Below are 22,797 nucleotides of genomic sequence, written 5' to 3'. Positions count from 1 at the left end.
TCGGGGCGCCACCCACCGCCCCCACCACGCCCCTCAGCGGCCTTTCCAGAAGCCCCGCCCCTTCAAGCCGCGCACGCGCCCGGTTGCTCGCGGCCGCGCGCGCGCAGAGGGTCCTCACGCCCCGCCCACTTCCTGGCCCAGACCGCCCCGCCCCCGCAGCTCGCCGGCCAATCAGGAGCGGCTGTCGGGCGGGGGCGTGGCCCGCTCGAACACAAAAGGCCGGAAACCCACGCAGTCGCCGGCGCCGTAACCATGACTACCCGCGCCCTCGCACCGCCCCGCGCGCAGCCGGGGACGCGCCCGCGGGCGGGAGAGCTGGGGCCGGAGAGCCCACTCGCCCCCGCTCCCTCGACTGAGAAATGGGGTCAGATCTTGCCCAGGGCTGACTTCGCTCCTTAATTCAACATTTATTGAGCGCCTGCTGTGTTCAGCGGCTGGGATCCACCACGGAACAGGACAGATTCAAAACAAAATCCTGCCCACGGGTGGCTTACCCTGGGAGGCAGGGAGGGTGCGCAAAAACCTAAGTGAATTCCGCAGGGCGGTAGAAGCTGACTAAGAGAAAGGAGAATGGGGAAGGTCAGGGTGTGGAGTTTTAAACCGGCGTCATCAGGAGATGACACTTGGACGGTTAATGTGCGGAGAGCAATCAGCTGTGTGGCTGTGCTGCGGCGCTGAGGCCGCGACAAGAGCCAGGTTGCCAGGCTCTCTGTCTTTGCACCAGCTGTTCCCTCTGCCTGGCAAGCCCTTCCCATCTCTGTCGGACAGACTTCTGCCTTAGCCTTAAAGGCCCAGTCAGATGTCACCTCCTCCAGGAAGCCCTGTTACCTGGCTGGGTGAAGCGCCACTCCCTGGAGCTACCTTGTCACAGCACTGACACACACCCTCCTGCAGCCTTCCCCAGGGGCATCTGTCCTTTCTCTCCATGGGGTGAGGGGCAAGGGGCAGCTGCCAAGTGGCAGAGAGGGGAGCAGGAAAGCACTTGTCAATCACAAGGGGAAGGGAAGACACAACCTGAACTAGAGGGCCGATGGTTAGTGGGCACTTGGGCGCCCCCGTGTGGGAGGGCCGGTCCTGCCTTACCTGCCACGCACAGCAGCCGGGCACGGGCAGAGCGGGTGGCGTAGGGAGGAACAGAAGCCCTCCAAAAATGGCCAGCTAAAACGACAGAGGTGTACCCCCGCCCCCACCTGAGGACAAACCCTCCCAAGACCAGGAAGAAGGGAAGCCAGCACCGGTAGCTCAGCCTGGATACACTTCACTTCTGCACCCTGGCCTGCCTCTTTAAATGCCCACGTGGGTGAGTGTTACATGGACACTTTGGACAGGCAGCCTTTAGGAAGCATGGGCCCCTGGGTCAGCTCTGGCCCTAACAGGTCATCTGAGCCTCAGCCATGTCTGTAAAAGGGTGGTAGTAATGCCCCTCTCAGGTTGCTGTGAAAACTACACTGATGGAGGCTTGGTGTCAACAAAACTGTCCTTGCCTTGGAGCCACAGCTGGGCTGCATCTCTCAGCCTCCCTGAGACTGGGTGTAGTCACATGACTGAGTTCTAGCCAACGTCACGTGAGTGTGGTGAGGCACCCCTCCGGGCATGGGGGCCAAGCCACGGTCACAGGGGAAGGAGAGCCGTATCACTGAGTGGAGAAGCTGCCCACTGGCCAGAATCTCTTGCTGCCTCATGTGTTGACTAAAACTTGTGGAAATGTCAGGGTTTGTCTGTTACTGCAACCAGCTTCCCTTAACTAGCTCAGGGGCCCACCTACCATCCACTCATTTACTCTTCAGTAGACACTCATGAGGTCCTCTGGGATCCACCTGCCCCGTGCTGGGTGCTGGGGTTTCCTTGGGGAGCTTGTGGGTCAACAAAGGCCGCCCTCAGTCAAGGCTCAGGGCAAGGGCTGGGGCAGGAAGGGGTCTGAAGGACAGGAGAGAGAAGGGGAGGCCACAGGGTTTACTAACGGTCCTTCAGCCCAAGGGGGCATGGTCCACTTCCTGGAACCCAGAGAGGGAAAGATGGGGCCACAGTAGGCTCTGTTCATCACCTCCCCTCTCTGAGCCTCGGTTTTCTCATCTTTAAAATGGAGGCGACGCTAGCAGCCCCCTCCCACAGGGCCTCTCTGGGTCCCAGAGGAGAAAACGCCACCTGTGGTGCTCCCAGATGCCCTCTCGTCCCCGACGGTACTTGGGAGGGGGCAGCTGGACATCGACTCAGGAGGTGAGCAAGGCCGTCAGGGGCTCCGGGGCCGGGGTGGGGAGGAAGAGCTGCTGCTCTCAGGGCTCCTGCCACGTGGGCTAGACATGAAGCATCGTCTCTGGTAGGAGAGTGACGGGGCAGCAGCGGAAGTGCTGGCTCTCCAGGGAGGCGGGCAAGGCCATCCCTGGAGGCAGCGCAGGAAGCTGGTGAAGAGCGGGAACTCTGCTGCCGGGCAGACGCTGGCCACCGTTCAGCCTCCTTCTGGACAGGGAGATGGGCAGTGGAGGCTTTGGGGGAGGTCTGGGAGGTCCCCGGGGGCTGATGTAACAAGCACGTCCCTGATGCTCCACGCCTGCCTGGCTGCTGTCTCCTGAGGCGAGGAGCAGGAAAAGAGGCACCAGATCTGGGAGGCGAGCCTGCCGCCAGGAGGCCAGGCGGTGGGGGTGCTGGTCAGGGAGGTCTGACCGGGAGCTGGAGCCCCAGTGACTTGCAGTGGGACCACATCACTCCCTCACTCACACACCTGCCTTGGCTCCCTTGCGCTCTGCTGCCAGCATTCAGGGCTCTCCATGACCCCAGCCCACCTCTACTCACGCCAGCACTTCAGACCATTTGCATTCGCTGTTTCTTCTGCCAGGCGTGCCAGACTCACCTCCCATCCCGTGACATCTTTTCTATCATCTTTTAAGAACCACTTGGAATTCTAAACCTGGCTGAGTGAGCTGGCCAAGCAACCTCCCCTCTGATCCGTGGCTTACTCACTGAGAACACGTGGAAGCTATTTCTTACCTCACAGGGTTGTTGGTGCAAACGAAACAACCTATGTGAAAAGCACCTAATGGCACGTGGCACTAAGTAGTTATTTAAAAAGTAACCCCCACCCAAAAAATACCAACCAATCTTCTTGCAGCAGCACCTCCTCCAGGAAGCCTTCCCTGACCACATCCCCTGGTTTGGCTTAAGCACCTTCTTATTGGTCCCTCACTCCCTGGGCTACCCCTGGCGTGACACCACACGGGACGGCAATGACTTGTCTGTGTATCTTCCCCAGCCCTACTCGGGTGTGACTTTCCTGGTGGATGCAAAGCCACACAGTCAGTGTCAGATAAAGAAATTGAAAGAAGGGGTGGATGGCCTGATCTATCTTGCCCATGGGAGGTGAGAGGACAAGCATCTCAAATGTCCCTGGACCCCAAGATTCTCAGCCTCTGTACTCAGGACTGGTCTGCCAGGCAGTCCTGTCAGCTGCCCTCCAGCTGTGCCTGGAGCAGCTCTGACCTCAGCCCAGGCCCCCACCCTCCTTCCTGGGCTGCCATGGATGGAAGCTTCCAGGGATGGGACAGGCCCACTCCACTCCCTCATCCTCTGCCAAGCTGCCGGTCAGCCAGTGGCCAAGTGCCAGGAGGCCATCCTGAGCTCAGGGCTGGCTGGAGAGGGGGAGATAAAACATCCCAAGTGGCCCCAGGGGCTTCTGGAGGCAATGGGGGGGCAGTCCTTGAGCTGTTTCCATTTCTTCTAGAAACCTCAGGGGTAAATGCCCCCAACAAGGCCACACTGACACCAATCCAGCAGGGCCCTGCTCTGGGCCAGAAGGCTGTCGGCCCGAGGCCCCGCTGGCCATCTCCCCCAGCCCAAAGCCTGGGCAGGCAGCTATGGATGTCTTTGATTAATAAGAAATGGGGCGATGAATTAATCATTATGTAATAAATGCAGCTTGTTTGGCAGCCGTATCTTTCAAAACCACGGCTCCTGTGTGTGTGTGTGAGGAATAGCGAGGGGTCCGTCACTAACACACGTGACCCTGGGGGCGGCCTCAGGGCTTGCCCAGGAGCCCATTCTTGGGGAGGCGGTGACAGCCACACACATCTTAAGGGGGTGGCAGGAGCACCTGAGCAGGTCCACGGAGGGTCAGAGCAGGCGAGCAGGCGGCGGTGGGTGGGTGGGAGTCAGGCAGAGAACGGAGCTCCAGGCTCAGCCCAGGGTCCCCGCCCTCCTGCCCAGCACAGGGACGGGCGGGGCCCCTGGTCCTGGGTCTGCCGCCTGCCTTGCTCTGAAAGGAGAGGCAGGAACAGATGTTTCCTTGAATCAGGAAAATAAAGACGGCTCCCAGATGGGCTGCGTTGTCGTGGAAGCGCGTCCGCTCCCTCCCTCCCTCCCTTTGTGACAAGGTCTTTCTTTCTGGGGAGCAGCTGAGTGTCAGAGGGTGGCGGGTGGGGGCAGTGGCTCCGGCAGGACACCTGGAGGCTCAGTCGTCGCCAGCATCCCCGGAGGACGACTTGGCAGTGCGAAGGCCTCACCCGCTGCTCCCTACCGTGCGGGGTGACAGGTACAGGTGGAGGGCATCCTGCCCGGGACAGGGAGCTGAGAGCGGCCGAGCCCAGGAGGAAGGCCTCGCAGGCCAGGCCACCCAAACCCCCCGCCTGTCTGCCCGGGCCCACACAGGCGCCTCGGGGCTCCAGGCCGCTCCCCTTCCTGCAGCTGTGCTGGCCCCAGCTTTCACCCACATGGACCTGGGCACCGCCCTGCTTCACACTGGCTGAGGCTCCCATTACTCAGAATAAAGCAGAGCCCACATCGCCTGCCTGCCCTCACCGAGCTCCAGGGCTGAGCTCTCCTGGGCTTGGCACAGAGGGGCTGACCCTGCAGTCCTCCAGGGACCTAGAGTCTGCAGGTCTCAAACTGACTCCCGTTCAGGTGCCCCTCTGTGATCCTCACTCCCCAAGGTTCCCCCATGCCTGAGCAGTCCGCCCCCATCACAGACAGCCGCTCCCCCCTAGTTCCCACCAGTCCCCACTGCAGGACGAGGGCGCCCCTAAAGGCACACCCCAGGTCCACATCATCTCCAGATGCTCAGGGTCCACACAAGGTAGGTGAGTGTGCGCACACACCCATACTAACGCACCCCACGCCAAAAGTCAAAAGCCCCGCATTAAACTGAAGGCCAGGACTCCCTGGAAGCCTGGGGGAGGGGCTCTGACCTATTACCTCTATTGCTTTTTCCTCTTTATTTACAACCATCATTCCCTTTCTTTTAAAAGTAAAAAAACCATTCTGAATGAAAACCATGCTGCAGCCACCCCGGGGCCATTGCCTGCTCTGGCCTTACAGTGCAGTGCCCTGGGTTTACCAGCGGCTTGGCCACCTCCCGGGGCAGCCGATGGAGGCTGGAAACAGGCAGATGGGCGGGCATTTTAACTCAGGGACACCCCTGGGCCTCCCCCAGCGAAGCTGGGTGTCAGGGAGAAAAAGGGACCGGCCTTGCAGCGCACAGGGGACCCAGAGTCAGCTTGTGTCCAAGTGCCACTGTCCACTCGGTCACTCAGGCAGGTGCGCTGTCTCTCAGACACCACGTGACCAGAACTGTGCAGGGAACAGGGGCAACTGGTCCCACTGTCCCTCCCCAGTCCAATCTCCCCTCCCCGCACCAAGCCCGCTGGCTCTCCCACTGCCCAGCCGGGCACTGCAGAGTGGACGGGGCCCTGGTCGGTGTCAGCAGACCTGAGGGCCACCCTGGGGACTCAGATTCAGGCTGGCTGAGGACAGGGACAGTGTGCCAGGCATTTTTGTGTGTCTCTGCCCAAGTGCCCAAACAAACAAGCCCCAGGCTGCTCCTGAGTCCAGGGGCTGAGGAGCTGAGGCCTGGCACCCGGCGCTGGACGTGGGGCGGGAGGCTGCGTCCAACCTGGGCTCAGGCAGCAGCCCCGAGGGAAGGCCCAGTGTGACCTGTGCCCACATGCCCTGGCACTTCTGGTTCCATAAACCAGTCTGATGGTGCCTGGGCCCCAGCCATGATGAGCCGGGGCGGGGCGGTGCAGATGGGCTCCTGGACGCTGCTTGGGGCCTCCTTGCCCCTCTGGAACTGTGCGGTCCCTGGGCCTCAGGCCTGGCATGCAGAAGGACACAAGGAATGCCTGGGGCGCAGGACTGAATGCAGACTCCTTCCTAATCTCAAGGACCACCATGTGTCAAGGGCTCTGCCTACACGAGCCTGCTGAGAACTGGGGCTGGAATGAAGGTACTCGAAGCAACAGAGAAGCTGTCCGTGTGCCCACACTGCAGAGATAGGCACTTCCGTAGGCAGTGACCGCGCTACCGGCACCCCAGGCTGGGCAGCAGATGGGGGCGGTGCTGGGGGCCCTTGGGGCTGCGGAGCAGTGTGTGTGGAAGGGTCCCCTGGAATGAAACCCAGCCAGATTGCAGGAGGGAGAGCGAGGGTCATCCCCGCCTGGGTGACTCCGGGGGACTCCGGCACGGGGCTGCAGCATGAGCTTCCCACTTCTCACACTTCAATTTTGTCTTTTGTTTTAAACAATAAATACACGTCATTTTTTTTTTAAGTATATGATTTAGGGCAAAATTTCTAGTGAATCAGTGCCAGGAGCTTGGGTGGGGGGTGCGGGGCTGGCAAGTCCTTGCAGAGAGGTGACTTCAGACTCTGGGGAGCAGGAGCAGGTGCACTCGTCTGCTCAGCCAGGTCTGCCCCTCAGAGGAGCCTGCCAGCCTCCCCAGCAAGAACTCATTCATTCGTTCATTCCACAAATATTTACTGAACGTCTGCTGTGAGGCCTGGGGCCTCTGCGGTGTGCCTGGAGCTGGCCTGAAGCTAGGCTGGGGCGCACAGGCACTGCCTGCCCCGGCCATGTGCCCAGCGTCCCTGCCCCGTGCCCCTGTCCGGCGTGGCCCATGGCCGCAGGAGCCCCCCGCCTACCCCAAGCAGGCAGGCGCCCAGGACGGGAACTATGGTCTCTAGGAGAGACCCTGACATGAGCTGGTTACTGCCTTTTCAGCAAACGTAATTCCTTTTTATTAGAAAATTAAAGGCTGGGACCAGCTTGCCAAAAGCCAAAAGAGCTGAAATGTGCTTTTCTAAGATACGCAATGTCTGATGAAACGGGTTTGCTCGTCTGCCTCCTTTCCCGTCAGCTCCCCGTGGCCAGCCCCCCTCTTGCCACGCCCCTCCACGGCAACGAGCTGTGGCCAAGGTGGCCGGCCCAGCACCCCCGACAGGACGGAGAGCGTGCCTCCGCTCCCGGGCACAGGCAGGCACCAGGGGCTCTGTGCAGAGCCCCGCTCCCCAGGTTTAATAATGCCTTTCTAGAATGATCTCGGGGAGACTGTTGCTTTCCCGAGAGGCAAAGGCACCCGAGGCCTCTGAGCAGCTGAGGGTGTCGGGGGCACGCAGGAACAATAAGGGACTGGGCTCCCGAGAAACAAGCTCGTCCATCTGGAGACCCGGGCGTGCGGCTCCAGGCGGAAGCCAGGGCAGGGGAGAGGACGGTCCCTCACTGTCACACAGAAAGCGACCATTCAGAGCCGCCCAGGGAGTTCTCTCTTGTTGAAGAGTCCCCGAGTCCTCCCTGTCTGCCGCGGACCTCGGGAACAAGGGCCCCGTCTAGTTAATGGGTGAAGGAGGGGCCCGGGAGGGAGGGGCCCCTGCACAGGAAGGTGGCCGCGCCCGCCCCGCCAGTCATTAGAGCTGGTAACTAAGGTAACTCCAGAGTCGGATTTTCTTCCACTAATCTCCTTCTCTCTCTCTCCTTTTCTCTTTCTTTTTTCCCTGCTGGTCAGAGGCTACCTTCCTGGTTTACAGGGGACCTCAGAGGGCGGTAGAGGAAGACAGGAATGACGTGTGTGTGAGCGCGCGCGCGCGTGCGCGCGCAGGCGTGTGGGCTGAATGCTAAAATGGTGACCACGCTCTTAATGTGGGTGGGGGAGGGGTGGGTGTCGGCTCAGGTACGTCTGCCCCGCCCCCGCCCCCCGCACGTCCCTGCCCCTCCCCGTCCCTCTCTCCCTGTTCAAGGGCAAATCCATCCCCTCACTCCCTCCCCGTGTAACAAAAGGCAGATGGAGTTCCCTTCCACCTGCTCTGATTGAAGCCTCCGCTGTGGCACGTTTAGCAGGGCCGCTTTGTTCTGGGGAAAACCAAGATGGGGGTTCACCCCAGGGCCTGCTGGGGCGGGCGACCGCATGGGGTCAGAAACAAACACAAAAAACAGCCCCTCCCGCAGCCTGTGCTGCCCGGACCGCTCTACCTGGGACAGGTGGTCCAGGGAGGCCCAGCCAGAACGGCTCTGACCTGCAGAGGCTGTTTGAATCCCAGCCTGGCGGCCACGTGGCCTGGGGCAAGTTCTTTCACTCCCTGCCTGGCTCGCCTGCCTTACACGATGACCTGTAGGAAACCCCTGGCCCAGTATCAGGTCTGTGCCCCATCTGGCCATCTCAAGAGCTGACGGTGAAGGAGCCACTTTCCCATGGGGGAGCGGTGTGGCAAGAAACAGGAGCGACAGTGACTCTAGTCCTCCAGGGGCCCTGGGAGTGTTCAGGGGACGAGGGCAGGTTGCTGAGCCCCAGGACCCAGGGTTTCTCTGGATGGAGAGGGACCTGGGACCCCTGGCCAGCATCCTCCCCAGGAGGCCATGGGAGCAGCCTAAGGCAGGCAGGGGCCCTGGCCCAGACGCCGAAGGCCTGCGTTCTGTGTCTGCACAGTCCCTCACGGTGTGGAGGTCCTGGAGGGTCTCCCAAGGCTCCAGGCGGACACACTGAGTCCCAGCCCGCAGCACGGGGCCCGGACCTGCAGGGGAGCAGTCCCCATGCCGTCTGGGCATGGGTGCCAGATCCCTGGCCGCCCCCTGGGAAGGGGTTTCAGCTCAGCCCGTGACTCCCCTGGGGGCTGCTTCAGGAGGCTCCCCTCCCCCTCCATGGCGGGCGAGAGTCGAGTCTGCTCAGCCAGCTCTGTGTGGCTGAGGGAGGGGCTGCCCTCTGTCTGGGCCCGAGGTGAGGAGGTCAGCTCAACAGTCGACTGGCTGGCGGGCTGGCGCCTGGGGCCCACCCCAGGCAGCCTCCCACTGAAGGGAGGAAGGAGCCCAGCTCAGGGCAGGTGGTGGCTTAAGGCCTCAAAATCCCCGAGCAGGGGAGGTGCTGTGGGGGGCGGCTGGAGGTCGGGGGGGGGGGGAGATGAAGGCCAGCCTGGGGCTGAGACAGGGCAGCACCCCCAGCTCTGCAAACAGAGGGGCCAAAGCCCCTGGATTCTCTGCACCCCTGGCTCCCAGCCTGCCCTCCTCCCCAAACACACAGGAAGGTGCACTTCCACTGGCACCTCCTTCTTGAACATTCCTGTCCAGCCATCGCTGTCCCCTCCCCAGTGGAGGGCAGCCACAGCACCCCCCAAAGGCAGGCTCTGAGGTTCTAGAGCCGGGGTCAGGGGAGCCTTGCTGAGCAAGGCTGTCGTCCTAATGACTCTTCCAGGGGGCACTTCACGGGTGTGAGTGGAGGACACAGTGGCCTCCTGGCCTCCGCCACTCCCTCACTCCATGGGCCCCGGCCTCCCGTGCTGCACCTGCCCACCCGGGGGGCGAGAACTCCCTGCATGGCATTTCTGGGTGCTGGGAAAACGGCCCCCAAATAACACTGACCACCCCACTGCATGCAGGGCACTGGGCTGCTGTGTTCATGGAGAGGGGCACTGGAGCCGCAGCCCCACCCTGGGAACGCCCACCACACTGGCCACACACCCTACTTCCCAGATGGAGAAGACTGAGGCCACGAGGGCCCGCAGGCACCCGGGCTGGGCCGACCACGGCTGCTCCCCCAGTCTGCCTGAGTCTGAATAAATTCAGCCTCTGAACCTCAGAGCCCCCTCCCAAGGAGCCCTGTCTGGAGCCCATGGCTTCCTGCCCCCCCTTTCCTCCTGGCCCCTGGGGTCCTCTGTTCCCCCCAGCAAACAGGCCCAGGAGGCCCTGCCAGGCAGCAGGGACCACCCAGGTGGAGAGAGAGTGTGTGTTTTTGTGTGTGTGTCCGTGTGTCTGCCCAGCCGGACCGCAGCTGGGAAAACAGGCTCCTGAGCTGCACACCGCGCCCCCCCCCCCCACAGCCCCAGCCCACCCCACCCGGCCAGCGCCTCACCCAGCCTTGAACCAGGAACTGGGCCCCCGGCCATCGTCGCATGCTGCCTGAGTCACAGCCGCCAGCGTTCCTGAGACCCCACAGAGTGGGGTTCTTGGGCAGCCCACTCACCCTGCTCCCTGGCTCAGAAGCCCCCCGCACAGGTGGCCCCAATTCCACACCTGCTTCGGGCCAGCTCCCCTCCACCCTCAACCCTCCCCCAGACTGTTGGCGTGAAGGGCTCAGCCCCTTCACTGAAGTTTCCCACAACCGGCAGCCCTCCGCCCCTTGCCCACCACCAGCATTCAGGGGGTGTGGGGAGCCATCTGCCCCCTGGGGCTGAAGCCAGGCCTGCCTCCCTCCTTCTGGGGGTGGGGGCCCCCTGCCCACCCCCACCCCGGCCAGGCGCAGGGTCTCGGTGCCGGCCTCACACTCCCAAGGCCAGATCACTGAGGCTGAAATTTCAATTAAGAAAGAGAAATAATTACTCCAGGGCTCCAGGCCAGCTCAAGTGGTGGCAGTCCTCAAAATCCGCTCCCCTGGCCTGGGGGGAGGTGGCCCTGGACCCCTGAAGTCAGCCCAGCCGGAGCAGGGACCCAGCCTTCCCCTATATTCAGCCTTGGACACCCAAACCTTCTGCTGAAACTTGGTCAACCTCAGGGCAGCTCCAAGGTAGGGGGTCCCTGGGGGGCATGAGAAAGGGTGGGGCTCCTGCAGAGGGGCTGGGGAGTAGGCCTCAGACGACTCCCAGGAAGCGGAATGAAATCCAGTGTGACGGTTCAGCCGCTGCCTGTTTCTGCACTGAGCCTGGAGGCCGCAGGGGCCCCACTGGAGGGGGCTGGGGACCCCAAGAGCAGGACGGGAAGGCTCTGGCCTCCCTCAGGGAGGCGTGGGCCTGGGCAGGAGCCCCCTCTCTGGGCCTCAGGCCCATCCCACAAAACAAGGGTCACAGGTGGGAGATGCTCCTGGGCCCGTCCTCAGAGACCGTCACACAGGCGGCCTCAGCCTCGCCGCCCTCGCCTCCAGAAAGCTCCGTCTCCAGAAGTGCCCCGTCCCCCATCCAGAGATGTCCCTTCTCTGAGAATGGCCCGTTTCCCTCCAGAAATCCTGGGTTTAATCCAGAGTGTTCCATCTTATGTCCAGAAATATCCCCTTCTCATCTTCAAATATAATCCACCTCCAGAAATGTCCGTGCTCTCTATAAAGGCCCCACCTTAGCTCCCCAAACGCGCCATTTCTAGAAACATCACACCCATCTCCAGAGATGTTCCATTTCGGCTCCAAAAATACCTTGAATCCAGAAGTGCCCTATTTTATGTCCAGAAATACTCCAGCATCATCTTCACAAACACTCCACTTCCAGAAGCGCTGCCGTCTATCTCTAGAAACAGTCCATCTTCAGAAATGCTCATCTCCAACCATGTCTGGAACCCAGAAAGGCCGCCTCCTTACTGCAGAACATGCCTTCCCCTCTCTCCCAAAGTGCCCCCACGTCATCTTCAGAAATGCCCCTTCTTCCGAAGAGCTTTGCGTCTCGTCTCCAGAAACATCCTCCTTCTGTCTCCAGAAATGCCACATTTCATTTCTAAAAGCACGCCACCTCTGGGAACGTCTCAGCTCGTGTCTGGAAATGCCCGGGGCACATCCACAAAGTCTCCCTATCGGGCCCAGACGCCGCAGAAACTCAGGAACCCACTTCCTGCCGGACCTCCCAGGGAGAGGCTGGGCCATGACCAGGCAGCCTTGCTCCCCGACTTCCTCCCCTGTCCCTGTGGCCCCCTGGGACCTCTCAGCCACCTGCAGGGCCTGCTCTGTCCCAGGAGCAAGGATAAAATAAGAGCTGAGCTGGCAGGTGTCACAGTCCCTGGAAGGGGCAGCATGGATGGCCAGCATTTGGGGCAACTCTGAGCTGCCGGGGGCAGGGGCAGTGAGAGGCCTGGGTGGGAAGGGCTGGACCAGGAAAGGTGGGAAGGTCCTTGGCACAACACCCACCCCCTCCACACACACATACACACACACAGCCACACCACAAACTCACCGCAAACACGTCCACCAGCCCAGTGCTCACACCTCAGTCAACACCTGCACAGCGCACAGCAGCACCCACCCACCTCCCACCTCCCAGAGCCACGCACGCACACGCAGTGCACAGGACACACACTGTCACCCTCACCCATGCTCCCGGGCCCAGAGAGGCCAGGTGTTGGGGACACCAAGGGGCAAAAGCCCTCTGTCAGGCCCTCCAACCAATCGGGCTGTAACTGCTGTGCATCGACTGGAGAAATCACAGCCAGGCCCTGGGCTCAGAAGGGACCACAAAAGAGAGGAAGGCGCACGTTCGAGATCTGCTTGCATACCTCCTGAGACGGGGTGCTCCCTTCCTGCAGAGCAGCCCTGGCTGCTTCCGGACCGCTTCTCAATGACAGAAAGTTCCTCTTTGGGTGGAACTGAAACTTTATTAAGTCACCTCTGTTCACACCGCCCAACAAGACTCTCCGGAGCCACAGAGCCAGTGTCCCGAGACTTCACACCGAGATCCCGTACTCCCTGTCCCTGGACAGGTGTGAGAGGTGAGGGGACAGCTGTTCTGTGGGAAAGGGCCTGGAGGGCGCTGAGCCAGGGTGGGCCGTACCAGCACAGTCACGTGTGCACACACAGGCACAAAGACGTGCCCCGTGCAGGTCCACGTGCAGACACACAGGTGGGCGTGCAACGCAGCCCCAGGCCCTGGACCCACAGAGGGTGGCCGACAGTACCAGGTCAGACATTCTCAGAGCCCCTGGGTGGGTGGGAGGGGCTCGGGGCTCTGATCCATGGTCCTGGGGCCCAGCGGCACTGGTTAGCTGTGGCGCATTCCCACAGGGGATAATTACCATTTATTAAGCCTCTCGGTTTAGAATCAGCCTCAATTAACTGGAACCTCCCAAGCCCCCTTTTCTGATCCTTTGGGGCCAACGGCAGACTCGAAAAGACCTTGGTCACACCCTTCAACCTCCCTCCGTGTGGGCCTTGTTGTCTGCCACGCCCACTGGCCAGCCCTGGCCTAGAAAAGGGGCCTCGGCACCTGTTCCCCACCCCACCCCCAGCCCCGGCTCCCCACCCTGCCCATCCTGGAGACACCACGCAGGCCCTGTCCTCTAGGACCTCAGACCCCCACTCAAAAAGGTGAAGGAGAGGAAAGCCAGAGTCAAAGGGGCATCTGAATGAACCGTGGCAGACGGGGGGGACGCGGGCGTCAGGGCCCCGGGCTCCCAGCTCGCCGGGGGCGGCAGGCTTTCTGGAGAGGCCTCTGCATTGGTATTCTCTGTCCCTCACAGCCCAAATTACACCGACTCTCCTGGGACCCTTCATTGCATGTTGTCGCTTCAGCAAAAGGTTACGTTCGAGAACGTGGAAATCCCTCCCGCATATTAACTAAAAGGGCATTTTTCAAACGTACAGGGAAAGCGGCCCCTTTTACAGTCTTTGAGATGCGAGCGGGCACTGGACTGAGAGTCAGGCGCCAGGGCGCTCGCCCCCACCCCTCTGTGCGGCCAGTGCCCCGTCCACAACACGGGGGCCTCCATCGGGGGCTGGGGGCGGGGGCGAGGCTGGAGCGAGGGGTCGAGGGCACCTCTCCTCCTCCCCAGGCAGGCCCTGCCTGGGGCACCCTTCCTTTCTTTTCTTGCCTGGAGGATTTCTGGAAAACACCTTCAAGACCCAGCTTGACTGAGTTCCTCAGCTTTGACACTTTACAGATGAGTTTCGAAGACGTGATCTGCCCAGATGAGCGAAAGCTGGGGTGCCAGGAGGGGAACCCAGGTGTGAGGAGGTGGGGGGACAAACCCGGCGGCTGGCCTGTCCGAACCCCGCCCTGCTCTGCCTGCGCTGTGACCTGCCAGCTTTAGGAGAAGCAAAAAGCAGGATTTGTACGTGAAATCCGGTATTAATTTTAAAACCCTGTGCTGGCCAAACAGTGCCCATCTGAAGGCCTCATCGGCGGACAGCCTCTGGTCTGAGTTCTCGAGCCCCTCCTGGGAGGACGGAGGACAGGACGGGGTCTGCTCAGAGATGGGGAGGCTGTGAAGCGGGGCAGGGAGTGAAGGCAGGACTGCAGAAAGCACGTCTAACTTTCAAGAGACTTTCTAGGCTGGGGTGCTCTGCTGTCAGATGGGGGTGAGTGCAGAGATCCCCACGTGAGAGGCTCAGAGGGACCCTAGGATGCATGAGGGAGGATGGGGAGGAGGGAGGACCATGTCCCCAAGGTCAGTTCCCCTCACTGTCATTTTCCCTATGGGTCAACCCCAAGAGAACTTGAGCCCTGGACGGTGGGACGATGCCCAGAGAGGGGCCACGCCCACCTGGCGTCACACGGCAAGGGGGCCAGTGAACGACATGCCCCTGGTCACCACAGTGTGGTCCCAGAGTCCAGCTCCCCTTGCCCTTCCCCAGACCGAGGACCCCAAACACCGGAGTGTCAGGAGTGCTGTGGGAAGGCCTGTCCCGCCTGGGACACCGCCCTGGGTCATCCCCGCCCAGAGGGCCCTGACCCACCGTGGCCCGACTCCTCCAAGCCTCAGTTTCTTCATCTGTAAAACGGGGATAAGAGGAGACTCTCACGAAGGAAGTCTGAAGACAGGGGATAACTAAGCGCTCAGGGCGCCCGGAGATCTTGCAGAGGATGCTGGCAACAGGAGGACGCCAGGCCCCCTTCCTCTGCCTGCCGGCCCTACCCTGCCGCCCCCTCCTCCTGCCCTCCCAGGGCTCTGGGTGCCCCTCCCGTTCCGCTCTCTCGGTGCTGAGCTTTCTTTTAGGGAATTACAATCTGCTGGGCTTTAATTACTGGTCCCCGAGGACCACCACCTCCCTCCCCAGCGAGACTGCGTGATCCGCCCCTGGCTCAGCAGGAGCTGGGAGCGGCGCCCAGGTCCACACAGCAGCTCCGCGGGGTGGGGGGTGGGGGGGGCGCCGGGGAGACTGCGAGGCAGGATGTCTGGGCTAGGGTTGGGGTCAGAGCTCTCCGCGAGCCAGCTCAGGCCCTGCAGGGAGAACTGGCGGCCCAAGGACACCAGGGTTCTGCGTCTCTCCTCACGGGGGGCCACCTGTGGGCCTCTGCAGGAGAGCACCCTCCCCTGCCCGGATCTTCGGAACAAACCCTTTGCAGCAATCAAGGCCCAGACCGGCTTCAGCCTCCACCCGGGCCTCTCCTGTTCCCCCGTCTGACCTCCAGAGCTCTCCTAGCCCTTTCCTGCCTCCAGGCCCCCAGGTGTGCTGCATGGTGCTTCCTCCGGCTGCCAAATGCCTCCCCTCCTCCAGGAGGACCACCCTGACTCTCCAGGGGGCAGGGCCTGGATGTGCCTCCCCTGGGCCAGACCCACAGGCCTGTCAGCAAACATCTGAAGAACATGGGCCTGACCTGTGACCCCAGCGCCCACCAGATGCCCACCCAGCCCGGCTGGTGAGTGTGCAGGGGGTAGGGCAGGCCTGGGTGTGGGCCCTCTGCTCCCACACCCTCCCCTTTCAGACGGCGAACGAGGGTGGGGTGGGCGCAGACAAGCACGAGGCTGGTACGGGGGCTTGCAGACCCAGGTTCAAGGCCGGACATAGAGGGCGGTTACAGGGACCCCTGGGTAACTGCTATGAAGCCAGGAGGCTGCAAACTGGGGCCCCTGGTGGGTTGCTGGATTAAGAGCCAACACATGCAAACCAGAAGATGTCACGCAAACATCTGAGTCCTGGTCCCTGAGACGGTGGGAGACAGCAACCAGGCTGCATCCCACATGCCCCCAGCAGAGCGGGGCCGCTGCCCCCACGAGGCCAGGCCACCCCACCTCGTGCCGACACGAGCCCGCCCTGCAGCCAGGACCTCCAGGGCTACGGCCCTCAGCAGAGGAGAAAGGAGGCACCTCAAGCCCTGGGAAAGGCAAGAAGGTCGTAGTTTTCAGGAAGTCAGATACTATGTGGGTCTGGCAGCCCCGGGGCAGGCAGGCTCTCTGCCTGCTTCCCTGCAAAGGGCCTTTCTCTCTCCCAGTGATGACCCTGGGATCGGGCAAAGGACCTTCTGGTCCCATCAGCTCCTCTAACACCTCATGACACCACTTCTGGCCCCAGAACCCTCCCCTAAGAAGCTCCCCTAAGAACGCGGGACCTGGTCCAGCAGGAATATCCCCTCCTTTTCCCCAGACGCTCTACCTTTGATAATGTAGCTTCCGGTGGGTCCAATGAATTTCTTAGTCCCCTGGAGGCTCCAACCAAGACAACAGTCCCCTCAACCCCAGACCATCTCCCCGAAAGCACTGAAGTGGGAACAGTGTGTCTCCCTCCCAGAAGCCAGCAAACCCAGGTGCCCCGAACGGACAGGTGTGCAGACCAACACTTGAGGAGCCTCTCTGTGCACCCAGAAGCTGCCAGGTGTCTGAACAAACCTGCCCTGATTTTCCTTGCTTTCCCGACAGCCCAGTCAGGAGAAAGCTGTGCTCCCCACTGCACGCAGGGGAACCTGGGCTCAAGGAAGCCGGAGAAGCCCTGCTCGAGGCCGCTGCCCTCCCTCCCCTGGGTGGGCTGGCCTGGGCACACAACCCGTCAGTCACTGAGTGTGTGGACAAGGGGCAGGGCAGCAGGCCACCTTCTGGACAGTCGGTGCCCCAAACTCGAGGTGAACCGGTTTGCGAGCACCTCCCACTGAGTATCCACAACAATGCTCGATTCCAGGGTGTAGACAGAGGGTTACTGGTTCCTGATGGTTGTGACTATCTGTTCTATGACTACAGGCTCACAGGGCTGACCGGGGGCCCAGGCTTTCCCAGAAAGGTCTTGCTTCATGTACCCAGGAGTGTGGGGACACAGTGACCAGCAGGCCCCACAGGGCACTGTAGCTGGTCTGCTGTGGTCATCAGCCAGCTTGGGGGACAGTGGGAGAGAAGGGAGCAGGCCCTGCCCAGGCTGACGAAGACAACACGACTCGGACCCGAGCTGCCCCAGGCTGGCGTGTCATCGCTACGCATGTGGATGGCCAGCACAGCCTCCTGGCCGTGCAGCTCTGACCCGTGGAAGGAACAGCCTCAGGGGTGCCGTGTGGGTGACAAGGCCAGTCCTTGGGCGCCCGAGACTCCTTGGGTCCTACAGAGGGAGGACCCCTCATCATGGGAGTCTAGAGGCAGCTGGGAGCTAGGAAGGGGGTCTGAGACTTGGGGTCAGAGACTGGGTCCAGCCTGGGGTCCCCACCTTCTGGCTCCATGACCTTAAGCACATCACGTCTCCATAAAACCAGAACCACAAATGCTGACTCGCAGGATCTGTGCAAACAGGCTGAGCGCCCAGCACATGCGTGGGGACCCATGGGGCCTGGCGGCTGCCACCCAGACATGCACACACCAAGGCTCAGAGGTGCAGCACAGAAGTGCCCACGCTCACAGGATGGCTGCTCCAGACCTCAGCCTCCTGGAGCCTCAGAGAGCACCACCAGGGCCCGGGTGTCTGCAAAACTCAAAGGAGAAGCTGAAATCTGCCTTGGGCACCTACCCCCAACACCTCACCACCTGCCCCCACCCCAGGTGTGCTCCCTTCCGAGGGCTGGGTCTTGAGCTGGTGTGCCTGGCAGAGGGACCCTGCCCCATTCTGCACCCTCTGGCCTCAGCCCCATCCTCACCCTGGCTGGGGGATGTGAGCAGGAACGGCTCAATCAGGATATAATCGTTTTTAATTAACGTGCGGATCATTTCACAGGCTGATCTCCTTGGAGACCAGAGGGAAGACGGTCTTTTAAGATTTTCTTTTGCCTCCCCCCCCAGTTGAAGGCAGCCCCCCCTTCACCCACCCAGCCACAACCTTGAAAGCAGCACAAAAGCCTGATGCCTGGATCCCTCCTGGGGCCATCAGGAGGGAAGTGTGCTCACACACAGATAAACATGCACGTGCCCCAACTCGGGGGCACGCTCTCCCCCGGGAAACGCGCACATGGGATCAGAGACCCAAAGACACAGCACACACAGGTTCACACACCCGCAGGCCCGAGAAACAGTACAGATGGGGCCAGGGCACACAGCCGTGAGCATAGACGCAGCAGCCCGGCAGGCACACCGACCCTAAGAACACTCAAACAGGACCAGACACACAGACGTGTGTCCCAGCGCAGGGACACCACAGAAACGCCACACCCACGGAGGGCTGCCCTCAAGCTTGCTGGCCAGCGGGGTGCTGGCAGAGAGGGGAGCAGAAGGTCCTTCTCTTGCGATGGGAAGTCAGAGCCACAGTCACTTGGCCCCAACACGCACCCGTGGCCCTGGCCTCTGACCTGGGCGTGCCCTGCCACCTGCCACACGGGGAGCCCCTGAACAGAGATGCCACCACCCAGGTCCACCCCCCCTTCCCCCCGCCTGGTCTGGAGCCTCTAGGCCCATGCCCAGCCCCGCCCCCGCCGGAGCGATGCCCCAGCTCCCCCTCCGGGTGCCCACGAGGCCGGGGCGGCCAGGGGCGTGGGGCTGCTCTCCTTTCACTTCCACCAGGTCCTTTCCTCACTTCCTTCCTTCCTGCCCTCCCCTCCCTCTCTACTAACCCCTTTCTTTCTCTCTCTGTCCCCCCCCCCAGTCTTTGGGCCCATCCTTCCTTTGCTCCCCTCTCCTCCTTCCCTTGCCTCTTTCCCCTTCCTCCCCAGGGGCCTCCTGGGGTCAAGCTAAGAGCAGAGGGAGAGTGTGAGATGGGGCTGGTCCTTCCCCACCGCCCCACGGCAGATTTCTGCTCCAGCACCTGCCCCCAGCTCCTGAGCAGACCCAGGGCTAGGTCTCTGCGTAAGTCAGTGGAGGCCCAGGGGCCGGGGCCCACTGGGGTCCTCTGACATCTGCAGTCCCATCCCACCCTCTGCACCTGCTTTGGTTCCTCAGCTTTTCCTCCTGGAAAATGGGATGGCAAAGAAGAAGGGGGAGTCGTGAGGAGGGGCAACAGGGAATCCGTGGCTGGCCGACCACAGGCTAGCCTCTCGGGTGGCCCCAGATGGCGTGGACAGCATGGACACGGCCTGTGTGCAGACACACGAGGGTCTGGTACTCCAGTGGTAACACTAGAGGCAAGCTGTGTGCCTGTCCACTTTTGAGGTCTCAGAGCTCCCATCTGAAACGGGCAAGGTCAGCCCAAAAGACCCCTGGGGGCTCTTCCCAGATGTGGAAACCAAAAGGCAGCCCAGCAGTCTGTTACTGGCTGCTACAAGCAGCTTCCAGTGACTGCTGTGTGACCTCGGGACTCACTTCCCTCTCTGGGCTCCCGTTTCCTTCTCTGTCAAAGGAGGGGGGCTAGGTCAGACAGGTGGTTCATCGCCAAGGCACTTTCAGTTCTGATAGAAGGTTCTAGACTGTGGGGGGAAGGCTAATAGTGTCCCACTTATCAGGGAAAAAACCACTGCAGGCGTGAGCAGCACTATTCCAAGGAAACCATCTTCAACACCCAAACAAGCCCCTACACAGACACATCCTTGCTGTCACCGGGGCGTCCAGAACGTGGAACAAAAGGGGAATTTTAAGTAAATGGTGGTGCAGCCACCCAATTGGAAAAGCCTGAAAACATTAAGCACGGTGATTATGAAGAGTTGGTTACAAAACAGGAAAAGGCTCCCGTTAGCAGGATATACGTCTGAATATAGAGGATGCCGCCGCCGGGGTCGCTAACACACAAACCAACCACCAAGTCGAAGCAGACTGCGGAGAACGCCAGCAAAATCTTAACACTGTCACAGCCCGCCGAGGCTGGCAGTAGAAAAAATTTTCTCTGTTTTTCAGATTTTCCATTAACCCTATTTTAAAACACATACATTGAAAAGACTATTAAAAATTACTAAATGCCTCCAATTGAGAAACTTTCCCCTTTCATTCATTTATGTGTTCACTCATCACTGATTCATTCACTCCCATGTCTGTCCAGGCAAAGCTGAGCGCCCACCGAGTGCCAGGCCCCCAGGTCCTCAGGGAACAGCTCCCACCTGCAGGAAACGGAAACCGCAGGGAAGGGAAGCAGCCCCACCAGTAACTACACCAAGGGGCTCGTGCCCTAATGGGCCCTCAAGTGAGCGGAAATCAACCCTGCCCGTTTCAGCCCTGCCTCCCTGCAGCCTCATCCCGGCCTGCCCTCAGCCACCAGGGCCTCAGTCTAGTCTATGGGTCCGAAGCCCACCCGTAACACCCAGGCCTCCAGCTGCAGGTGAGGAGTGGGGAGAAGTGCCCCCCCAGCCACAGCCATTTCCCTTTCCAGCCCCCGAGGCTCTAGCAGGGAACCCCTTTTCCCTTGGGGCCTCATGGCCACTGCCTGGCTGCAGCACCTCTAGGCTCAGATTTCCACCTCCCCAGGTGCCTGAATAAGGCACTACCCTGCCAGGTGGGAGCCATGTGGGGTGAGAATGTGCCATCAGCTAGCGTCACCCTGTTAGCACGTCAAAGGGTCCACTCTGCGTCCTGCTGTGTGGGGGCCGACAGATTTCTGGGAAGGGTTAACTCTTCCTCCTCCTGGATCAAGCCACAGAGCAGCTTCCCCCTCTCCCCCAGGCACCCCCTCTTTAAGTAGAATTTCCTTCACCTGACTGCGCTGCCTCGGGGTCCCTGGGCCTGGCTCCCTACCCGGGGAAGAGACAGGAGCTCCTTTAGCCGCCCAACCTCCCCCTCCGTGGCTGCCTGGGAATCCAATTAAGGCAGATTTCCACGGTCTCTCCCCCCTATTCCAACCAGCCTTGACCCCTTCTGCTCCGCCCCTCCCCACCAAAAGGAGCAAAGGGAGCCAGTGCTAAGTGTAGACACCTCTGACCCCGTGGCCCCCACTGAGTTGAGCCCCAGTTCAGGACTGCGGTCCTCAGAAATTCTCTGGGCTAGCACTCCCCTCGCAGGGTCCAGGCGGGAAAGGAGAAGTTCCCACCCACCTTCCTCCCCTCCCCCAGTCCCTAGGGGAGGAGTGAGGGTCCGGATCTCCGGGTCACGGAGCAGCGTCTGCTGTGGATCGCAGGAGACAAACACTCCGTCACACACACACACATCACCCTCGGATCACCTCTGAAGCCCGCATTGTACAGGAGGGGAGGAGGCTGCGGGGGGGGGGGCTCTACGTGCCTGGAGTCCCCAGCCAATCACCAAGCCCGAGACAGGCTGGAACCCACGACCCCGGCCCCGAACCCAAGCCTCCGGCCTCCACCGCGCCCAGCCCATCCGACGTCAACGTCTCTAACCCAAACAAGCCCCTCCCCCTAAGGAGTCCCCCTCCCCCTCCCCCTGCCCCGGGTCAGCACCCCCTGAGAGACCGAGCTACGACCCCCCGCCCTCGGCCGCCGACCGCACAGGCGCGAGGTTTCATTGTCAGCCTGGCCACTGGGGCGCGCGTGAGGCGGGGGTGCAGGGCAGGGGGGCTGTCGCGGCCAGTGGGGAGGGGTCTCCAGGGGAAGTGTTCGAAGCCGCTCCTCCTGCTCTGTCCAGATCCGGAAGCCGCCGAGGGAGGAGGAAGGCGGGGGCGGGGAGAGCGCGACCTCGGCGCTCGCGGGCTGCTAGGAGGGGCTGCGGCGGCCGGAGGAAGCGCCCGAGGCGTCGGGGGCGCCGAGTCCCCGGGGAGGCTGCGCTCTCGGGAAGTTTCCCACCGGTTGCCCGGAGCAGGACCGGGCGCGCGGGCGGCCCTCCCCGCCTGACCAGCTCGGGGGCGCAGACTGCGAACTTGAGCAAAACTCCTTCCTTCTCCGGCGTCTCTCCCCTCCTGTCCGTGGCCACTAGCCCCGCCATCTCAGCCCCCAGCCTTCTGCCAGTGCCAGTGTCGCCAAGACCCCTCACCAATGTATTGTGGGGGAAAGGGGAGGGGGAATCCCTGGCACAACCAAACTGCGACCAAAAAAAAAAAAAAAAAAAAGAAAGAAAGAAAAGAAAGAAATTCCTTCTCCTGAGACCGATTCCCTCAACCGGTGTGGAAAACCCCAAACAGGCTGATCGGCAACTCCAGCCAAGATCGCGGCGCGGCGGGAGGGGTGCCGATGGCGGGCGGCGACCCCCGCCGGCGGCACCGGGAGCCCTAGCTCCCGGATCGGCCCCCGAAGACACAAAGCTCCGCCGCCAACAATACCTGCGGGCTCCTCCTGGGTCTCCCGGGCGCCGGCGCTGCGCGTCTCGCCGCCTCCCTTCCCCGCGCCGCCTCTCCTCCTCCTCTCTCGCTCGCGCGCGCTCTCCCCTCTTCTCTTCCAGAACGCGGCGGCCGGATGAGATCCTTGGGAGAAAAAAATGTGAGCGCTCGCACGATTCCTTTCTCTCCTCCCGCCGCTCGCGGCGGCCGGGGGCTCGCTCCTTTCTCCCTCGCGCTCCCGCGCGCGCCGCGTCTCTCGTGCCCCGCGTTTCCTTCTCAGCAGCCCCTACGAGCGCCCTCAGTAGCCATTATTCACGGGCCGCCGGGGGACAGGAGGTAGAGACCGCCCCGTGGCCGCATCCACTCGGCGAGCGCGATGCGGGCGCGGGGCGCGCGCGGGGAGGGGCGCGCGATGAGGGGGCTTGGCAGCGCGCAGCCCGCGCCCCAGACGCGGGGGAGGGGAGGAGGCGGAGGGGGCAGGGAGGGAGGAGGCTGGGGGAGGAGTGGGAGCGGGAGGAGGGGGCGCCCGGGAGACGCTCCCGCGGCTCTCACCGCAGGGGCTTGGGGTCACCGGCTAGGAGGCTCCGAGGCGCTTAGGGACTGGGGTTGCAGGGCGGGGGGCGGGTGGCAGTGAGTGTTTTCGTGCGCGCGCGCGCGCGCGCCAGAGATGGA

At 62.0% G+C, this 22,797-nt stretch overlaps 1 protein-coding gene across 3 annotated transcripts in view; it reads right to left on the bottom strand.

Annotated features, from left to right (window-relative positions):
• The window catches only part of RAI1 (retinoic acid induced 1), a 101,786-nt gene that overhangs the window by 47,344 nt on the left and 31,645 nt on the right, over nt 1-22,797 (bottom strand). For 2 of the 3 annotated variants that reach the window (XM_074341962.1, XM_074341959.1), the window contains one exon: nt 22,129-22,269. The exons of the other annotated variant lie outside the window; for it this stretch is intronic. The gene's annotated coding sequence lies outside the window, so the exon portion shown is untranslated. Of the gene's footprint in view, nt 1-22,128; nt 22,270-22,797 lie in introns of those variants that run through there. 3 annotated transcript variants of the gene reach the window in all.

The sequence above is a fragment of the Camelus bactrianus genome, chromosome 16 (assembly GCF_048773025.1).
Source record: "Camelus bactrianus isolate YW-2024 breed Bactrian camel chromosome 16, ASM4877302v1, whole genome shotgun sequence".
Classification (NCBI taxonomy): Eukaryota; Metazoa; Chordata; class Mammalia; order Artiodactyla; family Camelidae; genus Camelus; species Camelus bactrianus.
This window is presented reverse-complemented; position numbering and strand designations above follow the sequence as displayed.